This window comes from Aquarana catesbeiana, linkage group LG02, assembly GCF_042186555.1.
Source record: "Aquarana catesbeiana isolate 2022-GZ linkage group LG02, ASM4218655v1, whole genome shotgun sequence".
Taxonomy (NCBI): domain Eukaryota; kingdom Metazoa; phylum Chordata; class Amphibia; order Anura; family Ranidae; genus Aquarana; species Aquarana catesbeiana.
Window position 1 is genome coordinate 520,039,332 of NC_133325.1, and position 22,293 is coordinate 520,061,624.

The 22,293-nt window shown below is 46.3% G+C and overlaps 1 protein-coding gene and 1 non-coding gene across 6 annotated transcripts in view; both read left to right on the forward strand.

The window, feature by feature from the left end:
* Positions 1–1,653: 1,653 nt before the first annotated feature.
* LEMD1 (LEM domain containing 1) overlaps positions 1,654–22,293 on the forward strand; it is a 430,972-nt gene continuing 410,332 nt past the window's right edge. For 2 of the 5 annotated variants that reach the window (XM_073615805.1, XM_073615806.1), the window contains exon 1: positions 1,654–1,849. The gene's annotated coding sequence lies outside the window, so the exon portion shown is untranslated. The remainder of the gene's footprint in view (positions 1,850–22,293) is intronic. The other 3 variants (XM_073615807.1, XM_073615808.1, XM_073615809.1) reach the window with 3 other exon arrangements.
* On the forward strand, positions 2,051–2,122 carry TRNAW-CCA (transfer RNA tryptophan (anticodon CCA)). The gene has a single exon. It is a non-coding gene; the product is annotated as a tRNA-Trp (tRNA).

Sequence of the window (22,293 nt, forward strand, 5' to 3'; positions counted from 1 at the left end):
AGTGCCCCATCATAACCCCCTGCCAGTGCCCAATAAAGTGCCAATCAGTTCAAATCAGTGCCCACCATCAGTGTCCATCACAGTGCCAATAAGTGCCCAGCATTAACACCTGTCAGTACCTGCCCAATCAGTGCTGCCTATCAATGCCATATATTAGTGTCCATCAATGCCACCTGTCAGTGACAATCAGTGCCACCTATCAGTGCCAATCAGTGCCGCTGGTCAGTGCCCATCAGTGCCGCCTGTCAGTTCCCATCAATGCCACCTGTCAGTGCCCATCAGTCCCACCTGTCAGTGCCCATCAGTGCTGCATATCAGTGCCACCTATCAGTGCCCATCAATTCTACATATCAGTGCCTCCTCATCAGTGCCCATGGGTGCCAGCTTATCAGTGGAAATGAAGAAATCCTGGACTGCCGCTCTCTGAAGAAAGACATCTTTATTTGAAAATTGTTTAAAATCCAACAAAAGCCACCTCACAGGAACAGTGTGTAGCTCCCCAGCCACCTTATCAGTGCCAACTCATCAGTGCCAATCAGAGCCGCCTCATCAGTGCCCATCAGTGCAGACTCATCAGTGCCCGTCAGTGAAGGAGAAAACAAAATTTTATAACAGAAACGAAGAAAAACATTTATTTTTTTCAAAAATTCTGTCTTTTTTAGTTTGTTTAGCAAAAAATAAAAACCGTAGAGGTGATCAAATACCACTGCTATTTGTGGGAACAAAATGCTAAAAATGTTGTTTGGGTACAGTGTAGCATGACCGCGCAATTGTCATTCAAAGTGTGACAGCGCTGAAAGCTTAAAATTGTCCTGGGCAGGAAGGGGCGAAAGTGCCTGGTATTGAAGTGGTTTAGGTGTAGCATTTGAGGATGGGTTCACACTAAAGATCGCAGCGGCTCACAGCAGGAGTCTAGTGCGTTTCCATTCAATTTTTGGCTGAATTCGGACCAAAAGACACACAGGACTCCTGTGCAATTTGCACTGGAGCCGCTGCGGAGATGTGTGAACCAGCTCCATAGAGAGCCAGTCACAATCTCCTGCTATACTTATTGGACGCAAGGAAACCGCATCCAATTCCCAATAATGTGAACCCAGCCTCAGGGTGGTAAAAGCATGGCTCTACTGCTTGTTTTTACTAAAATGTAAATGAGCCCTTAGGCTTGTTAGCTGTTTTTATCACCCCCTCTGAAAAGCAAGCTACGTTGGATATGTTTGCTTGATATCTGTTTTGACCTTTGAAAGTTTGCAGCTGCCTGCATTACACATAGCTGAATAGTGTTTGCAGCGTGGCCCCATGCAAAACCGCAAATCTACCGCCTATTTTTACTGCTCCTCGGCCAGCTGTGTAAGCAAGGCCTAAAGCACAAAAAAAGGGAAAATAAATGAAATGGATCGATGCAACCATAAGTGAGGTTGTAATATAAAAATATTGAAGTACTTTATTCACACAATTTGTCATAAAACTTGTTGGTACACAAGAACTTTCTTTAAAACCTTAAGCACGTTTAATATGTGGAAAAAGAGGCCCTAAACCTACAGTGACAAAGGGGCTCTCTGGCTCTTGGGCAACGCAGCAGCTATTTCTAGCTGTGAATCCGGCATATTTATTGAATCCCCTAACTTCTTCTGGTGACGTCACCGTTGATTTTACTCTCGCGGCACCATACGCAGCTTTAGACTCGGGAGCGCGCGATACGTCTTGCACATGCGTTAAAGTAATTGCAGAGGCGTGAGCGCGCACTGTACCTGTTCTTCACTAGTTTACGGGCTTGCAGGTAGTTTGGACACCGAGAAGTTTTAAAGCCTAACAGAACGGTATCTTGTGAAAGTGGCGCCAGCAGCTCCAGGTAAAGGGATGTGTTTTTACTTATGTGGAGAAGGTCTTTTGAGGTGGTTATTATAAATGAAGAAAAGAAAAAAAAAAAAAATAATAGTCGCTGAGTGTTATTATGAGACATGTGTACATTACCAGATTGAGTTAATGAAACAGTCAATGAGGTGAAAGGTTTGGCAAAGTGATAAAAATCTACAGAGGTATAGTGGGCACAGACCTCGTGGCGCAACGGTAGCGCGTCTGACTCCAGATCAGAAGGCTGCGTGTTCGAATCACGTCGGGGTCACTTTTTTTTTTTCTTTTTTTTTCCGAACTGCTTTCTTTTTAATTAAAAAGAAAAGCTCTAGGTGCCTGTTAATATCTGTTGTGTTTACTAGCTGATCTGCAAGACTTTATACTAGATAATTACATTTAGGAGATTCTGATATATTATAGAGTTCAGGGTAGGGTAAGACTGCCATCTACTGGCAGCTTCCAACCAGTGTTTTCAGTCATCAACATGCACTACTGGGGTTTTAGTTTGAAAATCGAGAAGTCGCTTGTCATCTTGCAGTTTTAGCCCCGATTTACGCTTCCAATGCCGTGTTCAAATCGCACTGCCCTTGCAATCCGTAGCGGATGTCAGTGCAATCTTAATGACACCCCAAATGCTGGTCACAAACACAGTACGTTTGCCTGCACCTGGGCGTATGGTACAAAAATACCATGCAATCAGGTTGCAGTACAGTTCCAAAACTGGTGCACGAATAACTTTGGTGTGATGTGGTCCTCAAATCACACAGCATGCGGCGCAGGATTTACAGCGATTCCTGCTAGCGTTGCCACCTCATCCCTTTAAAACTGAACGCATATTACACAGGTTCTGTTGCTGATTAAGGTGGTAATTGAATTCACTTCGTGCCTTACCTACATTAAATTCGCTCCAAAACCTGTGCAAATAATGTTTGTTTTTTTAAGGGATGAGGTGGCACACCTAAATCCTGCACTGCTTCACAATCTCACTGCATTCAGGCAAACCGCTGCAAATGTCAATCTTAAGATAACGACAAAATATAGTAAAGGTCTTGCGATCTACCAAATCAAATATCAGCTGTCATTATACTATCTTTATAATAGTATAATGACAGCTGCTAGCACTAATCACATCCCATACTAATGTGTGAGAATCACAGATAAATCATGTGCTGTGCTATCCTCTTAATGATCTGCTGAACCTGCAACAAAACCCTAAAAACAAAATTGTTAAAGCGATGTGCCTATAAATCAAATCCAAGAATATAATAATATATAAGCGACTAAAGTCGTCATTCAGCTTTCAACATCAAATAGCGTGAATATACACACATTTCATAAAATATATATATATTGATACAAAAGTGATCCATAAAGTGCTCAAGTGCATATACGTTCGTGATGCTCTGACCATCCAGGGTCAGTTTTCAGCATCCTTAATACAGCAATAATAAACGTGACTTGATAGGTGACTGTGAATATAGTGATTACAGTCAGGTGCTCCCCAACCCAAGGTAATGGTCGCTCACCTCAGAGCGTGTGACCTTGCAATTAAGTTTGGTCAGTACACGCTTTTGAATCGAAACGGATTCCAGGTCAGGTTGCAAGGTCCAAATGCTGCTCAAAGATGTGGCATCCTCATATATAAATATCAAAAGGAAACACCATAGTGTGATACTGTTTTAAAAGATTTTATTTAATGCAAACAAAGCCCTATTATAGGGTACTCACATGGGTCTGGTGCGTTAGTGCACTGCTCTAATAGCCTTATTAGTGCCAAGCCGTGGATGAGATTGTGTGCTCCTACTCCATAAAGTAGACCAGCTGTCTCCTACACCGTCCAGACTGGTTAACTACATAAACAAGGTAGGCTTTACTTCTACTTTAAGCTGCAAAGGCAGCAAATGGGGGTATGCACATGCCAAACAATTGCAGCGTGGCAAAAATAACCCCCCTGGTCGCATTTGTTGGCAGCACTACCTCATACCTCCCTCGTTCCTATCTCAAAAAAATTGGGACGCCTATTGGCAAAAGTATGTAGGCATAGGACACAGACCCCTTGCCACGCCCCTTAAAGGATTATTATATATATAAAAAAAAAAAAGACTAGTTAAACCCACAAGTGATATATATATATATATATATATATATATATATATATATATTTTTTTTTTTATTTATTTTAACCACTACTATTCCTTTATATTGGCTTTTGAAATTTACAAATGTAGTAATTTAGAAATTGGATAAAAGGTTTAGCATTGGGAAACACCTTTTGAAAGATAAAGTGCATTTTATATACAACTATATAGATCAGACCAAATGAGGTGGAAAGAGGGACTTGGTTCCAAATCAGGGACAGTTGCTCAAAATCAGGGACAGTTGGGAGCTATGCTACCTGCCGTACGCGACCCATTTAACTATCTGGAACTGTGGTTTCCATGCAGTGATGTGGTTATTGGGGTTTAGTACAGGCAGCGAGGACACAACATAATGCCCTTCTCCGCCTGTCAAAAGCCTTCTACAAAGTAATGCATAGTTGTTTGTGCTTCGGAGGGTGAAGCATGTGTATGTGTGGCCGTGTTGAAATGATCCAGACTTTGTGGTACAGCTGTTCAGTGTTGACTTGTTTGGATTACTGTAGGTCATAAGAAAGAGCCAGCTCACTTCAAGTTGCCTACACATTTTACAATTTTCGTGTACAGTTTTCCTTTTATATTTACCAAAATCCTATAATATGAGGTCAAACCTAAACACTTTCAAATTGTATGCAATTAGGCAGGCTCTTGCACTACATAGTTTTGTCATGTTGCAGCCAAAAACGTAAATGTATTTTATTAGGATTCTATGTGATAGACCAGTGATGGTGAACCTTGGCACACCAGATGTTTTGGAACTACATTTCCCATGATGCTCATGCACTCTGCAGTGTACAGTACCTGACCGCGAGATTGTGTTTCCAGCGCGATAGCATCGCGCTGGTTCTCGGCGACAGGGTACTGTGAATGTCGCGCTGGCTCGCTCATCGGGAAAGGAAAACTTTGTTTTCCTTCCGCGATGAGTGACAGGCAGCGCTGACAGCTGCCTGGTATGAATCCTGAGGCGGGAACACCGCGCCAAATTTTAAATGAAAAAACCGGCGTGGGTTCCCCCCTCGGAGGCATACCAGGCCCTTAGGTCTGGCATGGATTGTAAGGGGAACCCCCTATGCCGAAAAATCGGCGTGGGGGTCCCCCCCCAAATCCATACCAGACCCTTATCCGAGCACGCAGCCCGGCCGGCCAGGAAAGGGGATGGGGACGAGCGAGCGCCCCCCCCCCTTCCTGAGCCGTACCAGGCCGCATGCCCTCAACATGGGGGAGTGGGTGCCTTGGGGGAGGGGGGCGCCCTGCGGCCCCCCCACCCCAAAGCACCTTGTCCCCATGTTGATGAGGACAAGGGCCTCTTCCCGACAACCCTGGCCGTTGGTTGTCGGGGTCTGCGGGCGGGGGGCTTATCGGAATCCGGGAGCCCCCCTTAATAAGGGGGCCCCCAGATGCCGGCCCCCCACCCTGTGTGAATGAGTTTGGGGTACATGGTACCCCTACCCATTCACCTAGGGAAAAGTGTCAATATAAAAAAAAACACACTACACAGGTTTTAAGAGTCATTTATTAGTCAGCTCCGGGGGTCTTCTTCCGACTTCGGGGGGTCTCCTTCCGACTTCTCCCGGTGTTCGGCCTCTTCTCCCGGGCCCCGCCGCTATCTTCTTCCAGCTCTATTGCCAGCGAGGGGCCCGGTCTGCTGCCGCTGTCTTGTCGCCGCTGTCTTGTCGCCGCTGTCTTGTCGCCGCTGTCTTGTCGCCGCTGTCTTGTCGCCGCTGTCTTGTCGCCGCTGTCTCTCCGCCGCTGTCTCTCCGCTTCTTCTCTTCTTTTCTTCTTCCCCGATGTTGACACGACGCTCTCTCCGGCTCGAATGCTGTGTGCGAGCTGCGGAGCCATTTATATAGGCGGTAACCCCACCCCCTTATGACGTCATGGTCCCAGCATGCGCAGGGACTCTGGGGCCACGCCCCCTTATGACGCCAGAGTCCCTGCGCATGCTGGGACCATGACGTCGTAAGGGGGTGGGGTTACCGCCTATATAAATGGCTCCGCAGCTCGCACACAGCATTCGAGCCGGAGAGAGCGTCGTGTCAACATCGGGGAAGAAGAAAAGAAGAGAAGAAGCGTAGAGACAGCGGCGGAGAGACAGCGGCGACAAGACAGCGGCGGCGAGACAGCGGCAGCAGACCGGGCCCCTCGCTGGCAATAGAGCTGGAAGAAGATAGCGGCGGGGCCCGGGAGAAGAGGCCGAACACCGGGAGAAGTCGGAAGGAGACCCCCCGAAGTCGGAAGAAGACCCCCGGAGCTGACTAATAAATGACTCTTAAAACCTGTGTAGTGTGTTTTTTTTTTTTTTTTATATTGACACTTTTCCCTAGGTGAATGGGTAGGGGTACCATGTACCCCAAACTCATTCACACAGGGTGGGGGGCCGGCATCTGGGGGCCCCCTTATTAAGGGGGGCTCCCGGATTCCGATAAGCCCCCCGCCCGCAGACCCCGACAACCAACGGCCAGGGTTGTCGGGAAGAGGCCCTTGTCCTCATCAACATGGGGACAAGGTGCTTTGGGGTGGGGGGGCCGCAGGGCGCCCCCCTCCCCCAAGGCACCCACCCCCCCATGTTGAGGGCATGCGGCCTGGTACGGCTCAGGAGGGGGGGGGGCGCTCGCTCGTCCCCATCCCCTTTCCTGGCCGGCCGGGCTGCGTGCTCGGATAAGGGTCTGGTATGGATTTGGGGGGGGACCCCCACGCCGATTTTTCGGCATAGGGGGTTCCCCTTACAATCCATGCCAGACCTAAGGGCCTGGTATGCCTCCGAGGGGGGAACCCACGCCGGTTTTTTCATTTAAAATTTGGCGCGGTGTTCCCGCCTCAGGATTCATACCAGGCAGCTGTCAGCGCTGCCTGTCACTCATCGCGGAAGGAAAACAAAGTTTTCCTTTCCCGATGAGTGAGCCATCTCGGCGCTGGCTCCTGCGACGGGGCTTGTAGGTGTCAAATCTCGCCGAGAAGTGCGGCGAGATTGACACAATATCGCGGTCACCTACTGTAGTTGAGCATTATGGGAAATGTAGTTTCAAAACATCTGGGGTGCCAAGGTTTGCCATCACTGTGATAGACCAACACAAAGTGGAAGGAAAATGATACATGGTTTTCAGATTTTTATTACAAATATCTGAAATCTGTGGCGTGCGTTTGTATTCAGCCCCCCTGAGTCAATACTTTTTTAGAACCACCTTTCACAGCAATTACAGCTGCAAGTCTTTTTGGAGATGCCTCTACCAGCTTTGCACATCTAGAGAGTGACATTTTTGCCCATTCTTCTTTGCAAAATAGCTCAAGCTCTGTCAGATTGAATGGAGAGTGTCTGTGAACAGAAAGTCTTGCCACAGATTCTTATTGGATTTAGGTCTGGACTTTGACTGGGCTATTCTAACACATGAATATGCTTTTGATCTAATCCATTCCATTGTAGCTCTGACTGTGTTTAGGGTCGTTGTCCCTGGAAGGTGAACCTCCACCACAGTTAAGTCTTTTGCAGACCCCAACAGGTTTTCTTTTAAGATTGCCCTGTATTTGGTTCTGACCAGCTTCCCTGTCCCTGCTGAAGAAAAGCATCCCCACAACATGATGCTGCCACCACCATGTTTCACAGTGGGGATGGTGTGTTCAGGGTAATGTGCAGTGTTTAGTTTTCAGCCACACATAGTGATTTGCTTTTAGGGCAAAATGTTCAATTTTGGTCTCATCTGACCAGAGCACCTTCTTTCACATGTTTGCAGTGTCCCCCACATGGCTTCTCACAAACTACAAACGGGACTTCTTATGGCTTGCTTTCAACGATGGCTTTCTTCTTGCCACTCTTCCTTGACTAATAGTTGTCCTGTGGACAGATTCTCCCACCTGAGCTGTGGATCTCTGCAGCTCCTCCAGAGTTATCATGGGCCTCTTGAGTGCTTCTTTGATTAATGCTTTCATTGCCATGCCTGTCAGTTTAGGTGGATGGCCATGTCTTGGTAGGTTTGCAGTTGTGCCATACTGTCAGAAAAATCTCCTGATCATCTTAAATCAGGGGTGTCAAACTCAATTTAATCGTGGGCCGCATCAGCATTATGATTGCCCTCAAAAGAGCCGGTTGTATCTGTAAGATTAGATGTCCAGCACATCCCCTCCCCTTACATTAGATGTCAAGAGCCACCCCACCATCAGAAGTTGAGTCCCCCACTCTCCCTTACATCACAGTGCATCCCCCTTTTCTTATGCTGCTGCTGGGAAGAAGCTGGATGCATTGCTTGAAAGTAGAAAGTAAGGGTCTGGAGGAGGACCAGAGGAGGGCTGGAGCTCTCCTGCACCTGCAGGAGAGGTGCGAGGGCCACATGAAATGGCCTGTAGGGCTGGATTCGGCCCGGGGGCCTTGTGTTTGACACCTGTGCTTTAGATCAATCAAGACTCTCGGTCTGTAGCAAGGAAGAAGCTTTATTCGTAGGTATTGATGCATATGGGTGAAATCCTTACATGCATAGATTCAAGCGAAACTGGTCACACCCAGTGACCACAGCCTCGGCCTTTAATAGTAGTAAAAAGAGGAAGTTACAGGAGTCATAAGTCTCTAGGTGTATGCTGGCAGCTGATTGGCCTTAACTTTGTCTGCATCAGCAAACCTTACGATCTTAGAATATTACCATATATAGTTAGAAGAAAGTAAAACGCTTGTGTTTGTGCAGGATATATTCGCCATCTAGCAATACTTAAGTGTCCTTAATTAAGCCTATAAGATGGCGAACAGGCACAAATGGTTCTTTTGATAATTCCAGATGATGGATTGAACAGTGCTTCATGAGATGTTCAAAGCTTGGGATTTTTTTAATAACCTAACACTGCTTTAAACTTTTTCACAACTTTTATTCCTGGCCTGTCTGGTGTGTTCCTTGACCTTCATGATGCTGTTTGTTCATTAAGAACCCTTTCACACTGAGGCTTTTCAGGCATTTTAGCTCTAGAAATAGCCTCTAAACACCTGAAAACCGTCTTCCATTCAGTTCAGTGTGACTTTTCACACTGGGGCGGTGCGCTTGCGGGACGTTAGGGAAAAGTCCCGCAAGCAGCATCTTTGGGGCAGTTTGGTAGCGCTACGCGCTAAGGCTTAAACGGTGCTAAAGCGCTGCTAAAACGAGCGAGGCTTTAGCGCTAATGCCGCCATGGCTCAGTGTGAGAGGTCTAAGGTTCTCTAACAAACCTGAGGGCTTCACAGAACAGCTGCATTTATACTGACATTAAATTATTCACAGCTGGACTCTGTGACTTCTGAAGGCAATTGGTTCCACTAGATTATAGTTAGGGGTATCACAGTAAAGGGGACTGAATACAAATGCATTCCAAACTAAAACCATTTATCATTTCCCTTCCACTTCACAATTATGTGCCACCTTGTGTTTGTCTATCACATATCAAATCCCAATAAAATACTGTATTTATCGGCGTATAACACGCACTTTTTTACTCTGAAAATAGAGGGTAAACCGTGCCTGTGTGTTATATGCCGATATCTGGTTTTTTTTTTACCAATACCCGCCCTGGGTGTCACCTATTGGGAGGGTGTCAGGCCGGCCGCCCCGCCTCTCCTGGCCATGGGACAGGGCTGCCAGTAAACTCTACAGTTCAGAAAACATTACTGCCAGCCGTTTGTCACATACCGCTCCTCCTGTGTAACTCTCAATGTAAATCTAAGCCTCTGAATCCCTTAATTAACACCGCTTGTTGTGGCTGCTCTCCTCCGCCTCCTTGTGTGTAGCTTTTGATTGGAGGAGGAGAGCGGTCACATGACCGTCAATGAAAGAAAGGGGAGCAATTGCATGACCAGGTCCACGAGAGAGAGCGGCATTAATGGAGGTATTTAGAAGCTTTGATTTACAATGAGTGACACAGGAGGAGCGGTGTATGAGAAGGGGCTGTCAGTGTGAAGTTTTCTCAACTTTAGAGTATGCTTGTAGTGCTGTCCCTGTCCCAGCACTGGGGGGGGTACCTTTATAATGAAAAGGGGCTGTGTGTTGTACAGGGATCCGTGTACTATGCAGGGGGGCTGTGTAAAGTGTTTTTTTTTTCCCCTAATCGTCTTTCAGGACAGCCACCTGAGAGACCTTGGCTCCTCCCCTCTGTAGGAAACACCGCGCCAGCCTCTATACATTTCCTCCTCCCCTGCTGGCTCCTCAGTTATTTGTGTTTCCTCCAGAGGGGAAGACACCACAGGAACCAAGCCAAGAGAGCCAGAGGGAGGCTCAGGCAGCATGTCCTGAAAGAGGAGTAGAGACTCCTAGGACAGACCAGGGAAGATGTTAGTGTGCAGACCCACAGCGGTTTTGACACTAACCTGGTCAGAAATGTTTTCTTCTTATTGCCACCCCCGCATCCCTGATCGCAGGTTGAGGTCGGGGGGGCGCCTTTTCAACACTGAGCGCGGTGCAATGGAGCGCAGCTCCTTTAGTCCCATGCCCCCAGCAGCGTGTGAAACAGCAACCATGCCGGGTACTGGGACGGCATGGCCTGTGGCGGTTGATGCCATATCCGGCGTGCACTTCCGGGTTTGTGGCTTTCGGTTCCGGCCACAAATAGTGAAAAGGAGCTAGGCATGGGCTGGAGAGGAGCCGTTCATGCTGTAGAGACAGCAAAGGCTCCGGAGGTGACTCAAGGATGGCGGATGCAGAGGATTCAGACCGCGCTGCTCCAGCAGAGACCAGCTCCAGCCATGTAAAGGTAAGGGGAACCTAGGGTGGAGCTCCCCTGGCCTGAAACCCCCCCCCCCTTAGTGTGGAACATATACGGGGGGGGTAGGTAAAGGACCCTCCGGTGTCAGAGGGTGGATTCATAGGGCCCCTGGTGAGGCAAGCCCAAATGAAAATGTTGCACTCCTGCAGTTATGCAGGGGAGGGTACTGTATATTAATTATTGTGGGGTTTTTCCTTATGTGTTTTCAGAAAACAGAAAAAAACAGGGCCCCTCATGTTTCAAAAAAGAGGTGCCCTTCCTGTAAAGTTACCCTTAGAGATTCCTGGGAAAAGGCATTATGTAAGGATTGTATTAGTAAACTAGTACAGGAACATTCTTCAGAGCAGGGGGAGCTAGCGGCATCTGTTAAGGAATTGTCCAATACTTTCAAATCCTTTTAAAACCTTTTTTGAAGGGTTTCAAATGCCACAGCTTCAGACTGCTCCTCCGACACAATGTTACCAAAAACGCAGGCAATACCCTCCACTAGCGCAGGTCCTTCAGTAGCCCCTAGAGAGGAGGCGGAAGAGTAATCTGACAGTGCAACATCCGGCTCCCAAGAGTCTGAGGGTGAAGCTCTGGATGGGGATTCCAGAAAGCCATCCCGATATAAACTCTCATTAGAAGAGGTAGATCATCTTTTAGGGGCCATTTATACCACACTAGGTATATCAACAGAAAATAAACCGTTATCCTTGCATGATCAGATGTATGAGGGCCTAGGGGAACAGGAAAAGAGGAATTTTCCTGTTCATGAGGTCCTAATAGAGGCTATTAAGAAAAAGTGGCAGGAACCTGAAAGAAAACCATTTTTTTTCTAAGGCCTTAAAAAGACGGTTTCCCTTCACAGAGACGGACTTGGCATTTGAGGACATGGGGGTTCTATCTGAGCCAATGGATAAGAGGATGGACTCGTTATTAAAAAATCATGGGACTCGACAGTGGGTAGCCTGAAGCCAGCTATGGCGGTCACAGTGGTGGCTAGGAACGTAGAATTCTGGTTAAACCAATTACAGGCTCACATTGAAGAAGGAACTGCGAAGGAGCAGATCCTAGCTTAATTTCCCACACTGCTGCGAGGCATTGCGTATATCACAGATGCTTCTGCAGAACTGGTTCGGATGGCAGCAAGATCCTCCGCACTAGCCAATTCCACAAGAAGGGCCTTATGGCTAAAGACATGGCAGGGAGACTGCGTGTCCAAAGCCAAACTGTGCGGGATTCCCTTTACATGGGACCTGCTGTTCGGACCAGGGTTAGAGAAGGTACTGGACCGAACCGCAGATAGATAGAAGGCGTTCCCATTAAAGCGTAAAGCAAATTGGAATCGGCCACAACAAAATAAGAAGAGGCAAAGAGGGGAATACAAGATCCCGCTTTACAACTACCAAAATGGAGACCCAGAGGAAACCTTGGGTTCAGAGAGGGAAAGGCAAGGGAGGAGCGATTTTTTTTTTTTTTTTTTTTTTTTTTTTTTTTTTTTCCCCTCCTGAGCAAACCCTACTGTCGTCACAGTAGGAGGAAGATTGGGGGCCTTCCTCCCGCAATGGGAAGAAATATCTTCCAGCCGATTTATTCTGAGAACAATAAAGGAAGGATATCGTCTAGAGTTCTCAAGATCGCCCCCAAACAGGTTATACACCACCAAACTTCCAAAAGACAAGGAGAAGGCCAGAGGGTTGATGAGATCCTTAAAGGAACTCAAAGAACAAAGGGTGATCATCAAGGTACCAAAAGAAGAGAGAAGGCAGGGTTTCTACTTCCACATATTCGTAGTGCAGAAACCTTCAGGAAAGGTCAGACCAATCCTCAACCTCAAACCTCTAAATTTGTCTATAACCTACAGGAGGTTCAGAATGGATTCCATATATTCAGTAAGGGCGCTATTGCCCCCAAACTGTTATACACCAGGAGTGTCAGAAATTCCTAAGATTAGCAATAGAGACGGAAGAGGGAATCGTGCACTTTCAATTTAAGGCTCTACCCTTCGGCCTCTCCTCATCACCCAGAATTTTTACAAAAATTCTGGCCGAAGCTCTGGCACCATTACGGGTCAAAGGCATATCCATCATTGCCTATTTGGACGACCTTCTCCTGTTTGCAGAGTCGCCCGGGAAGTTACTAGAAAACCTCAAAAATGCGCAGACGTTCTTAGAGTCTAGGTTGGCTGGTAAATTTGGGAAAATCCAATCTACAACACACTCAGCAATTAATATACCTGGGGTATGTCATAGACTCAGCGCAACAGAGTGTTTCTACCCAAAGAGAAAATAGGAAAAATTCAGAGGGAAGTAAGCATACTGCAAGCCAATTTACCATGTGCCATAAGGCAGATAATGTCAACGCTGTGACTGTTAACATCTGCAATCCCAGCGGTACAGTGGGCAGGCCTGCATTTCCGGCCACTGCAGATGTTCCTGTTAAAGATATGGGATCACAGGCAGGAATCCTTAGACACCAAGGTTCTGTTGCCAGCGAGGGTAAAAAGAACCTTGTGGTGGAGGAGAACAAGAGAACATGAACAAAGGACGGCTGTGGAGTCTACCCATTTCCCGAATCTTAACCACAGACGCAAGCGGCGTAGGGTGGGGAGCACATCTAGGCTCTCAGATAACACAAGGGACTTGGGAAAAGGAGGAGAGGATGAGATCATCCAACTGGAAGGAATTGAGAGCAGTATGGTATGCACTTCAAACCTTCCAGAAAGAGTTGAGAGGTCATCATTTGCAGGTAAGGTCCGACAATGCGTCAGTGATCGCCTATATAAACAAACGGGGGAACAAGAAGCGGAACCCTGTGGACCTTAGCAGAGGAAATCTTGAAATGGGGGGGAGAAGAAAACATACTCTCATTAGCAGTCCACTTAAAAGGGGATTTAAACAAAGTGGCGGATTTCCTCAGCAGGAAAAAAGTGAGAGAAGACGATTGGGTGCTGAAGCAGGAGGTATTTCAGCAGATTGCTCAAAAATGGGGAATACCTCAGGTGGGCTTGTTTTCCTCAAAGGAAAACAGGAAAGTTAGAGCGTTCCTCTCCCTGAAAAGAGAGGACGGAGCGCTTGGGGTATATGCGTTAGCACAAAGGTGGGCGTTCAATAGATGCTATGCCTTTTCCCCCACCAGTATTGCTACCAGCAGTAATAAGGAAATTGCGTACGGAGAATACAACACTAATTCTCATAGCGCCTTACTGGCCCAGAAGACCGTGGTTCTCTATGCTCGGAGAACTCGCGGTAGAACCCCCCTGGTTATTACCCATCCAGGAAGATCTACTCTCCCAGGGTCCAGTACACTGCCCCCAAGTGGAAAGATGGAACTTGGCCACATGGTGTCTGAGGAGCAGTTGCTGGAAGCAAAAGGGTTCTCAGGCCGTTTAAAAGACACACTGCTGAAAAGCAGGAAGATAGACACATAACATCTACCAGAAAGTATGGAGGTGTTTTAACACATGGTGCACAGACATTAACTTCGATACACAGAACTCAGTGACAGTCCTAGAGTTTCTACAGAGCGGGATAGACAAAGGACTAAGTCTTAGCACGCTTAAGAGTCAAGTATCAGCACTTTCGGTTTACCAGGAAAAGAGATTAGCATCTGATCCGTGGGTTATCAGACTCTTTAGATTGCTGAGCAGACAAAGACCGATACAAAGTACAGTCTTTTCAAAGTGGGATCTGTCATTAGTGCTGCAAAATATGACAGCAGACCCCTTTGAACCATTGGATAGTTGCAGCCTGAAGATACCTACCGGACACAGGGGGGCCCCGGTGTCATATTATACATTGGGGCCTCCCAATTTTCCCCGCTCAGGGTTTTCTTCGGGTGGGGATTTTCGTGTCGGTGGTTACTAGTCCTAGTCCCCTTCCCACTCTATCCGCCTTGAGTGGGATCTGGGAACTCTGTGTGGTTGTACATTTTTATTCATTTATTATTTCAATGTTTCTGACCTACTCCCCCTCCCCGCAGTTGGCTGGTCCGCCTGCCGGGACCCACCACCCTGGCGGGCGGTTACCTCAGCCTCTGAATCAGGGGTTTGTTAAGGGTTCCCTGGGGGGTTTCCTATATTAGGCCAATCCATCTACGGCATCTATATATACTCTTTGCCTTGGGTGGCTTTATTAACATATATTTTTAAGTATGGGCACGGCCCTTTTCCAACATGGCAGCCGGCCCATACATGTTGCCTCACGCTGTTACAGACGCGGGACGCCGCGGTGCACGTGCGTGATCAGACGCACGCCTTCGCGGTGCGCATGCGCGTTCTTCGTGGCAGGGTCCGTCTCCAAGGTGACGTTTAGCGTCTCCACGTGGAGCGCACCTGACGGCGGTCCAGATAGGCGAGCCGCGCCATTGGTTGGCGCGGTGCCCTATCCCCGCCCACACCACATAAAGGACGGCAAAATGGCGTCACTCCTCCCTCGGGACTCACCGAGGGCTATCAGGGCAGATGTCCTGCTGGATCTACAAGGATTTTCACCACTCCAGGTTATTCGACCTGCACCCTTGGTTAAAGTAAGTGTCCTTGCCCCTTACTATTACATTTGAATAGGACCCTCCCTGCATGGGAGGTTAGACATTGTTGGCTATTTGGTGGTGCTTGGATGGGTGTGTGTGTGTGCGGGGGGAGGGGACGGGACTTGCTGTGGCGCCCGCCCGCCCCCCCCCCCCCCCCGCTGTCATCTTTTCTCATTATGCCCTATCTTTTTAGACAGCTATCAGTATTTGATGCTGAAACGCCAATTGGATCGAATTTATTTATCCAGCCATCTTGTAGGAGTTATAGGAAACTCTAACCCTTGGAGACTTGGGACTCTTTACACTGGCATGGGTGCTTACAGTTGCCCACGGGATGCTTTAGGAGGATGTGAGCAATACATTAGTTCCATAGTGCAGAAATGTACACATATACATATTCATAAATTGTAATATTATTATTTTGGGTTTTTTTAGACTGTGATGCATTTCCCTGAAGAAGACTTTTGCTTGAAATATATATGTTGAAACGCATTGGAATCCCACTACTCGACGCCACGGCTGTCATCTGTGGTGATTGTATCGGGTGGTGTGCTGTATCACTTCTTTCCAAAAATTATCTTTTTATCAGTTAATGCAATATTTGCAATGTGATTCATGAATATTTTGATGTGTATATATAATTTTTCTTGAATTTTGCAGTTCATTTGATCCCTTTTTTTTTTTTTTTTTTTCTTTTTTGTAACTTTCGTGCTTCTTTTACTCTGATGACAATAAAATTTGTTTTACTTAAATCAAAATTTTCAAAAAATTCTCATTGCCTTAAAAATCCCGTTAGAGGTTTATATAATTTTCTACAAATTGATATGGGATGATGGCAATGACATATCCATACCACCGAGGTCACATGTATACGAAGATGCTAACGCTTAAAGCAGTCTTCCTGGTGGCAATTACTACAGCCAAAAGGGTCTGTGAGATAGAGGCCCTATCAATTGGGCCCCCCTTTTTTCAGATTTTTCCGGATCGCATAATCTTTAGGATGGATCCGGGATTTCTGCCTAAGGTGTCCTCGAAATTCTACAGAGGCCAGGAGATTGTGTTACCATCGTTTTGCCCAAATCCCTCTAAGGAACAAGAAGTAAAGTTCCATAGTTTAGACGTGAGGAGATGCGTCTTACATTATTTAGAAGCAACAAAACATATTAGGAAGACGGATTCCTTATTTATTTTGATTTCTGGAGCAAGAAAAGGCCATAGGGCCTCAAGACGCACCATCGCAAGATGGCTAAAAGAAGCCATTGAACAGGCTTATAGGTTAGGAGGCAGGCAGGCAGGTCCCAGAGGGTATCAGGGCACACTCCACAAGGGCAATGGCAGCGTCGCAGGCAGAGAGAGCTGGAGCAACGCTGGAACAGATTTGTAAAGCGGCAACCTGGTCCAGCTTTGCTACCTTTTGTAATGCACTATAGAGTGGATCTTAGAGCGGCTAAAGATCAGACCATTGGACGCAAGGTCTTGCAAGCCATGGTCCCGCCCTAGGGGTAAGTGCTTGTTTATCCTCTCAGGTGGCTGTCCTGAAAGACGATTAGGGGAAAAACAAAGTTACTTACCGGTAACGTTCTTTCCCGGAGTCTTTCAGGACAGCCGGGTACCCACCCAATTGTGTATTAAGACAGATTTCCTTACAGGAAATGTGTCTCCCCAGAGGACTGGAGGTGCTCTTTAAAGAACTGAGGAGCCAGCGGAGGAGGAGGAAATTTTATAGAGGCTGGCGCAGTGTTTCCTACAGAGGGGAGGAGCCAAGGTCTCTCAGGTGGATGTCCTGAAAGACTCTGGGAAAGAACGTTACCGGTAAGTAACTTCGTTTTTTTTTTTTTCCTGAAACTTCCCTCTTAAAGTTAAGGTGCGTGTTATACGCCAATAAATACGGTACTTTTACGTTTTTGGCAAAATGTTGAAAATTTTCAAGTAGTATGAATACTTTTTCAAGGCACCATAAATCTAAAAGAAATCGTACAAAAAAAATTGTATAATGTGTAGCCAGAATTGGACCTCATATGGAATGAGCCTCGTGTGGAATCGCATTGCATTCCTGTGCATATCACATGCGTTGTCTGTGCGTTTATAATGTGAAGAACAGAGGCGCTACTCTGAGTGCTGTATAATAAAATGATTGATGAATTAAGATACAAAATTAAATAAGAATTGACTTGCAGGGTAAGGGTTAAAATGGCTAGTCACAAGAGGAGGCTCGCTGTGTAGTCCTGATCCAGATAGCCGGTGGTGTGGGGTGCTGCTGCTGTCTCGCTAGCTGCAGGGGTTTCCAAGGCTCCGAGTCAAGCTGGCAGTCGTCTCCCCGTCGGCTGTGACGTCACAGGATGTGGGGCACAGGGCCAGGAGGCGCGCGTTTGGAGCATGCGTGCTCCTTCAGGCTGAGATCACAGCCTGACTCAGCATGACTCAGATGAGCGCTGCTGTTCTCCACATTTATATATCTATAGAGCTGCTTCCTCTTCCACAGCTGGCTGCACCCCCCTAGAGCGCTATATACATCTTTTAACCCATCAAACTTGTTTCTAACCCATTCAAACCTGAACTGAACTTTCCAGGGTCCAAGCCACCCCTAACCACTGGATTTTTATTATCAAAATCACCTTTACCTATAGTTTGGTTTCCCACCCATCCGTCTCTCTCCAAGCGCCACTATACTCCGCCCCCCCCCCCCCTAATCTTCTCAATAATGATGTCTGTGCGTTGTGATTTGAGCCATACATTTTTGTATGGCTCAAATCGCATTGTATCCGCACCAAAATGGTGCAGGATCCATTTTTTTTCCCACACCTGAATCGCATTGCATGGGTATTCATACCCATGCAATGCGATGCTGCCAATTGCACTGCGTTTTGCGTTCTGTTTTGGGGTGTTTATCTAACATTGACACCCACAGCAGATCACATGGAGGCTGTGCAATGCGTTACGGGCAATGCAAAGGATTTGGTGCTTTTCCCATATCGCATCAGTGTGAACCTAGGCTAAGTGTTTGCTCTGCTCTTCTGAACACATTTTCTACTGGCAGGAGAAAAGCTGCTTACAAAATGCACCTAAAGCTGTGTTTTGCACATGCATTTAGGTGCTTTAAGCATTTTATGGATTCTGTTGGCCATAATAATTTATTCTGGCCGCTGGAATGAATGCTCATATTTAGGCGCATTTAGACACATTTATACCTCATGCACACGAGACGCTGATGCAAACTCTGCTGAACACGTTTTTAAAAGCTGAAACCGGCATTTAGAAAGACCCGTTTTGCCACGTTTGCATCTAGAAGCGTCTGCAGAGCAGAGAATTACATTTTGCGACCCAAATTTGGGGCCCCTATCTAGGAACCCCTAATTTGGTGTGCTAACACAGTGGAACTAGTACTACAACGTGTCCAAATTTGGGGTTCCTAGCACCAAGTGGCCCCGAGATATGGGGCCCCAAAGTCGGGTCGCAAAATGTCAAGCACTTCTGCAGCAGAATAAAACAAATAATTCCGCGCTGCCCTAGAAAATAAGCAGCTAACACAGCCAGTAGGATATGTGCAAGAATCAGAAAACAAAATAAGTGTAGCGCTAATATGAGGATAAATAAAAAAGACCATTACATCATCAAAGTTAATTCAAAAAAAGATTACCTGCTGGTGTCTTCAGACATCACCCCTGAGGGACATACCGATGTACAGACTATCCCGGGATTTTCCTACAACCTCTACGGAAATCCACCAGCCGCTTTCCATTCAAGCTTGTTTGACCCGATCGAGCGTATGCTCTTTTGGGTTCAAACTTTCCGGTAAGCCTCTCCATTGTTGGTGGGGGTGTTCCCTTCATCACAGATGTTACGTGCACATTAAATATACTTATGAAGCCATATTCATATTGAGGACTGTCACCAATTTATAAGAGTCACACATCCACTGAGGACTTTCATTTTGTTGGATGCACTATGTTTGTTGACTATCTTTTTTTGAGTTAACTTTGATGATGTAATGGTCTTTTTTATTTACCCTCATATTAGTGCTACACTTATTTTGTTTTCTACTTCTGCAGCAGAGAATGACATTTTGTGACCCGACTTTGGGGTCCCATATCTCGGGGCCACTTGGTGCTAGGAACCCCAAATATGGATATGTTATAGTGTTTCACTGTGCTAGCACACCAAATTTGGGGTTCCTAGCACCAAGTGGCTATATGTCGCCTATATGTGCCTATAAAAGCACCATTGTTTCTGCCCAGTGTTCATGAGGCTTGTATGCTGGTCACACATTTAGTATTTCTATATGAGTTGTCCTACACTTCGGAGATTCCCTGACAGTGAAAGTTTTTGAAAACCAATAAATATAAAATATAAATGGTCTTTAGCTGGTAAACTCGGTTCCTAATACTTCTGCATGTCTTATAAGTTTTAGGGTTGGCTCACATATGAGCATGCATTGGCTCACAGCAGGGGTCTAGTGCGTCTCCATTCACTGTTTCGGGTCTGATTCCAGCCCAAATTTTTGGCTAAATTCACATCTGAAACGGAACAAGATGCACAGGGCTCCTGTTGCAAATCGCATCGGAGCTGCTGCTGAGATGTGTGAACTGGCTCCATCTCCTGCTGTGTGAATTGGATGTGAGGAAATTCGAACTAGTGTGAACCCAGCCTCAAACTTCAGTTAAACATATTTGTTTAAGGGCAATTAAATATATTATGGTAGGGATAGATTGTGATTAAGGTAGCAATCTGGAAACAATAGTTTTAAGTCTGACAAATATGTATAGTGCCTATGAGAGCCTTCCTCGCTGAGCTGCACAGCAGATTTTAATAGAGGCCTAGCTAGCTAATGAGACATTTAACTCCTTTTCAGGTCAATGAGCCTAGACCGAAGATAGGGAGACTGTGAGCTAGGGGCTTGCACAGCTAGAAGATTGCAGGGATGCTGAAGACTTTCTGAGGAGGCAGGAGGAAATTGGATCTGACAGGTGGCTGACCTTCCAGTGTGGGGAGACTGAGCTCAGAGCCTGCACATCTAAAATGGTTCTGGGAAGCCTTTACTCTGCATAACTAGTGGCTCTGACAAGGCAGGAAATTTTGAAGTGGCAGGTGGCTGAGTATCTCAGTGCAGCTCTAAGTGGACAGAAAAAATAGCTGAAAGGTTGGTTATATTTGCCTGCCTATGTTAGAGCCCAGGTATGTTAAAGTACTCTTTTTGAATGTAGTTTACACTTGTGGATTAACTTTGTATAACTCTTCAGTGTCTATATCTAATCAGCATGTCAGTTTCTGAGGAGGTGGAACAGTGAGGTAGTACTGCCTGCTCAGGACTCTATTACAGCAATCCTCTTTGCTTGTGCTTTAGATATGTTTAAATAATGCTAACAGACTTATGTTATGTGTTTTTTATTAGTGAAGACACAATGGAAACAGGAGTTAGGCCTAATGTACACTGCTGCTGGTAAACGGACGCTTAGGAGCAGTTTTTTTTTTTTTTTTTTTTTTTTTTTTTCCCAACTGCCCCTGAAGTGAACTCTCTTCTGTTCAGTACTTATCTTATCAGTACATGTACACAGGGTCCTTTAGAGGCTTTTTTTTCAGACATCCCAAGTCTCCTGTGAGGTGCGGGAGCCTCCCGCATTTTGGGGGGCGGCTCCCAGACACCCGCAAGTGCTGCCCGATATCCCGGCTGCGGGGCTGATCCTGGTTCACAGCCGTGGATGATTGGTGCAGCAGGAGGGATAGCTGTGAACACTGATCTCCCTGTATAGCTGACAGCCGCTTCTCCTCTCCCTCCCGCAGCTGACGGCAAAAAGGCTATAAAGGCAGATCGGTGATCACAGCTGTCCCTCCTCCTGCACCGATCATCCCCAACTGTTCCCTGTATCCTCCTCCAGCCCCCCTCCGTGTCCTTCACCCCCCTTCTTCTCCGGCTCCCTGTCCTCCTCCGCCCCCCCTCGTCCCCTGCAGCCAGCTTCCCTTCTCTTCTCTCCCGCCAGCTGTGGGGGTCTGTCAGGATGGCGAGCGGAGGAAGGGACTGGTCATTTACTGGCCCCTGCCTTTTCTTAATTGGACACAGTGAGCGAGATCACTCATATGAAAACTGAGCAGTGTTTACTCTGCTCAGTTTATGAATGGACAGGAGCCGCTGTCTCCTGTCCATTCATCTTCAATGCTGAGAAAGGGACTGGGGAATCTGTGTCCTCAGTCCCTTTTCATGTCTCAAAGAGGAGATGTCAGGGGTCTGTTTAGACCCTTGATATCTCACCAAAGCACCCCCCCCAAGAGTTTTGATTAAAAAAATGAATTTGTAAACAAAAATTATAAAAAATATATATAAAATAAAAAAACTGACACCACCCCTCTGCCCTACAAACACTGTCCACTGCCCCAACACCCTCCCCCCAAGGCATTGTGAATTAAAAAAAAAATTAAATTGTAAAAAAAAAAAAAATATGCAAAAATAAAAACTGACACCGCCACATACTCTCCACCCCTTCCCCAGAAACACTGTGAAAAAAAATATTTTAAAAAATGATTTAAAGAAAATAACAACAAACTACTGACACACTGCTCTACTGACACTGTCCACTACCCCAGCCCTAATCATTGTGAAAAACAAAAAGTAAATTGTAAAAAATTATTTAAAAAATACATAAAAGACTAAAAAAAATAAATAAACTACTGACACCGTCCACTACCCTACTGACACATCCTGCACATACTACTCACCGCTGTACACTCCTCACATGCACATATTACCAATTGCCATACACTCCGCACTGTATATTCCCTTTTTAACATTACTTCATTCTGCACTATGTACGTCATCTCAGACTCTATTAAACCACACCATTTAAGTCACGCACAATATGTAGCACGGCTTAAGCCATGCCCACCTCCCTAAAATTTAGTTTTTGCAGGTTGGGATGTCTGCATTTTTTGGAACGCAAAAAATGGGTTCAGAAGATGAGTTCAAGCACGGTAACTCGCATTTAGCCGCATTTTGTTTACATGCTTTTTTTTTTCCTCTAAACGTGGCAAAACCAACGTTTTAAAGTTAAATTGTTCAGGAGAGGTTGTAAAAACGTACCGTGTACGTGAAGCCTTA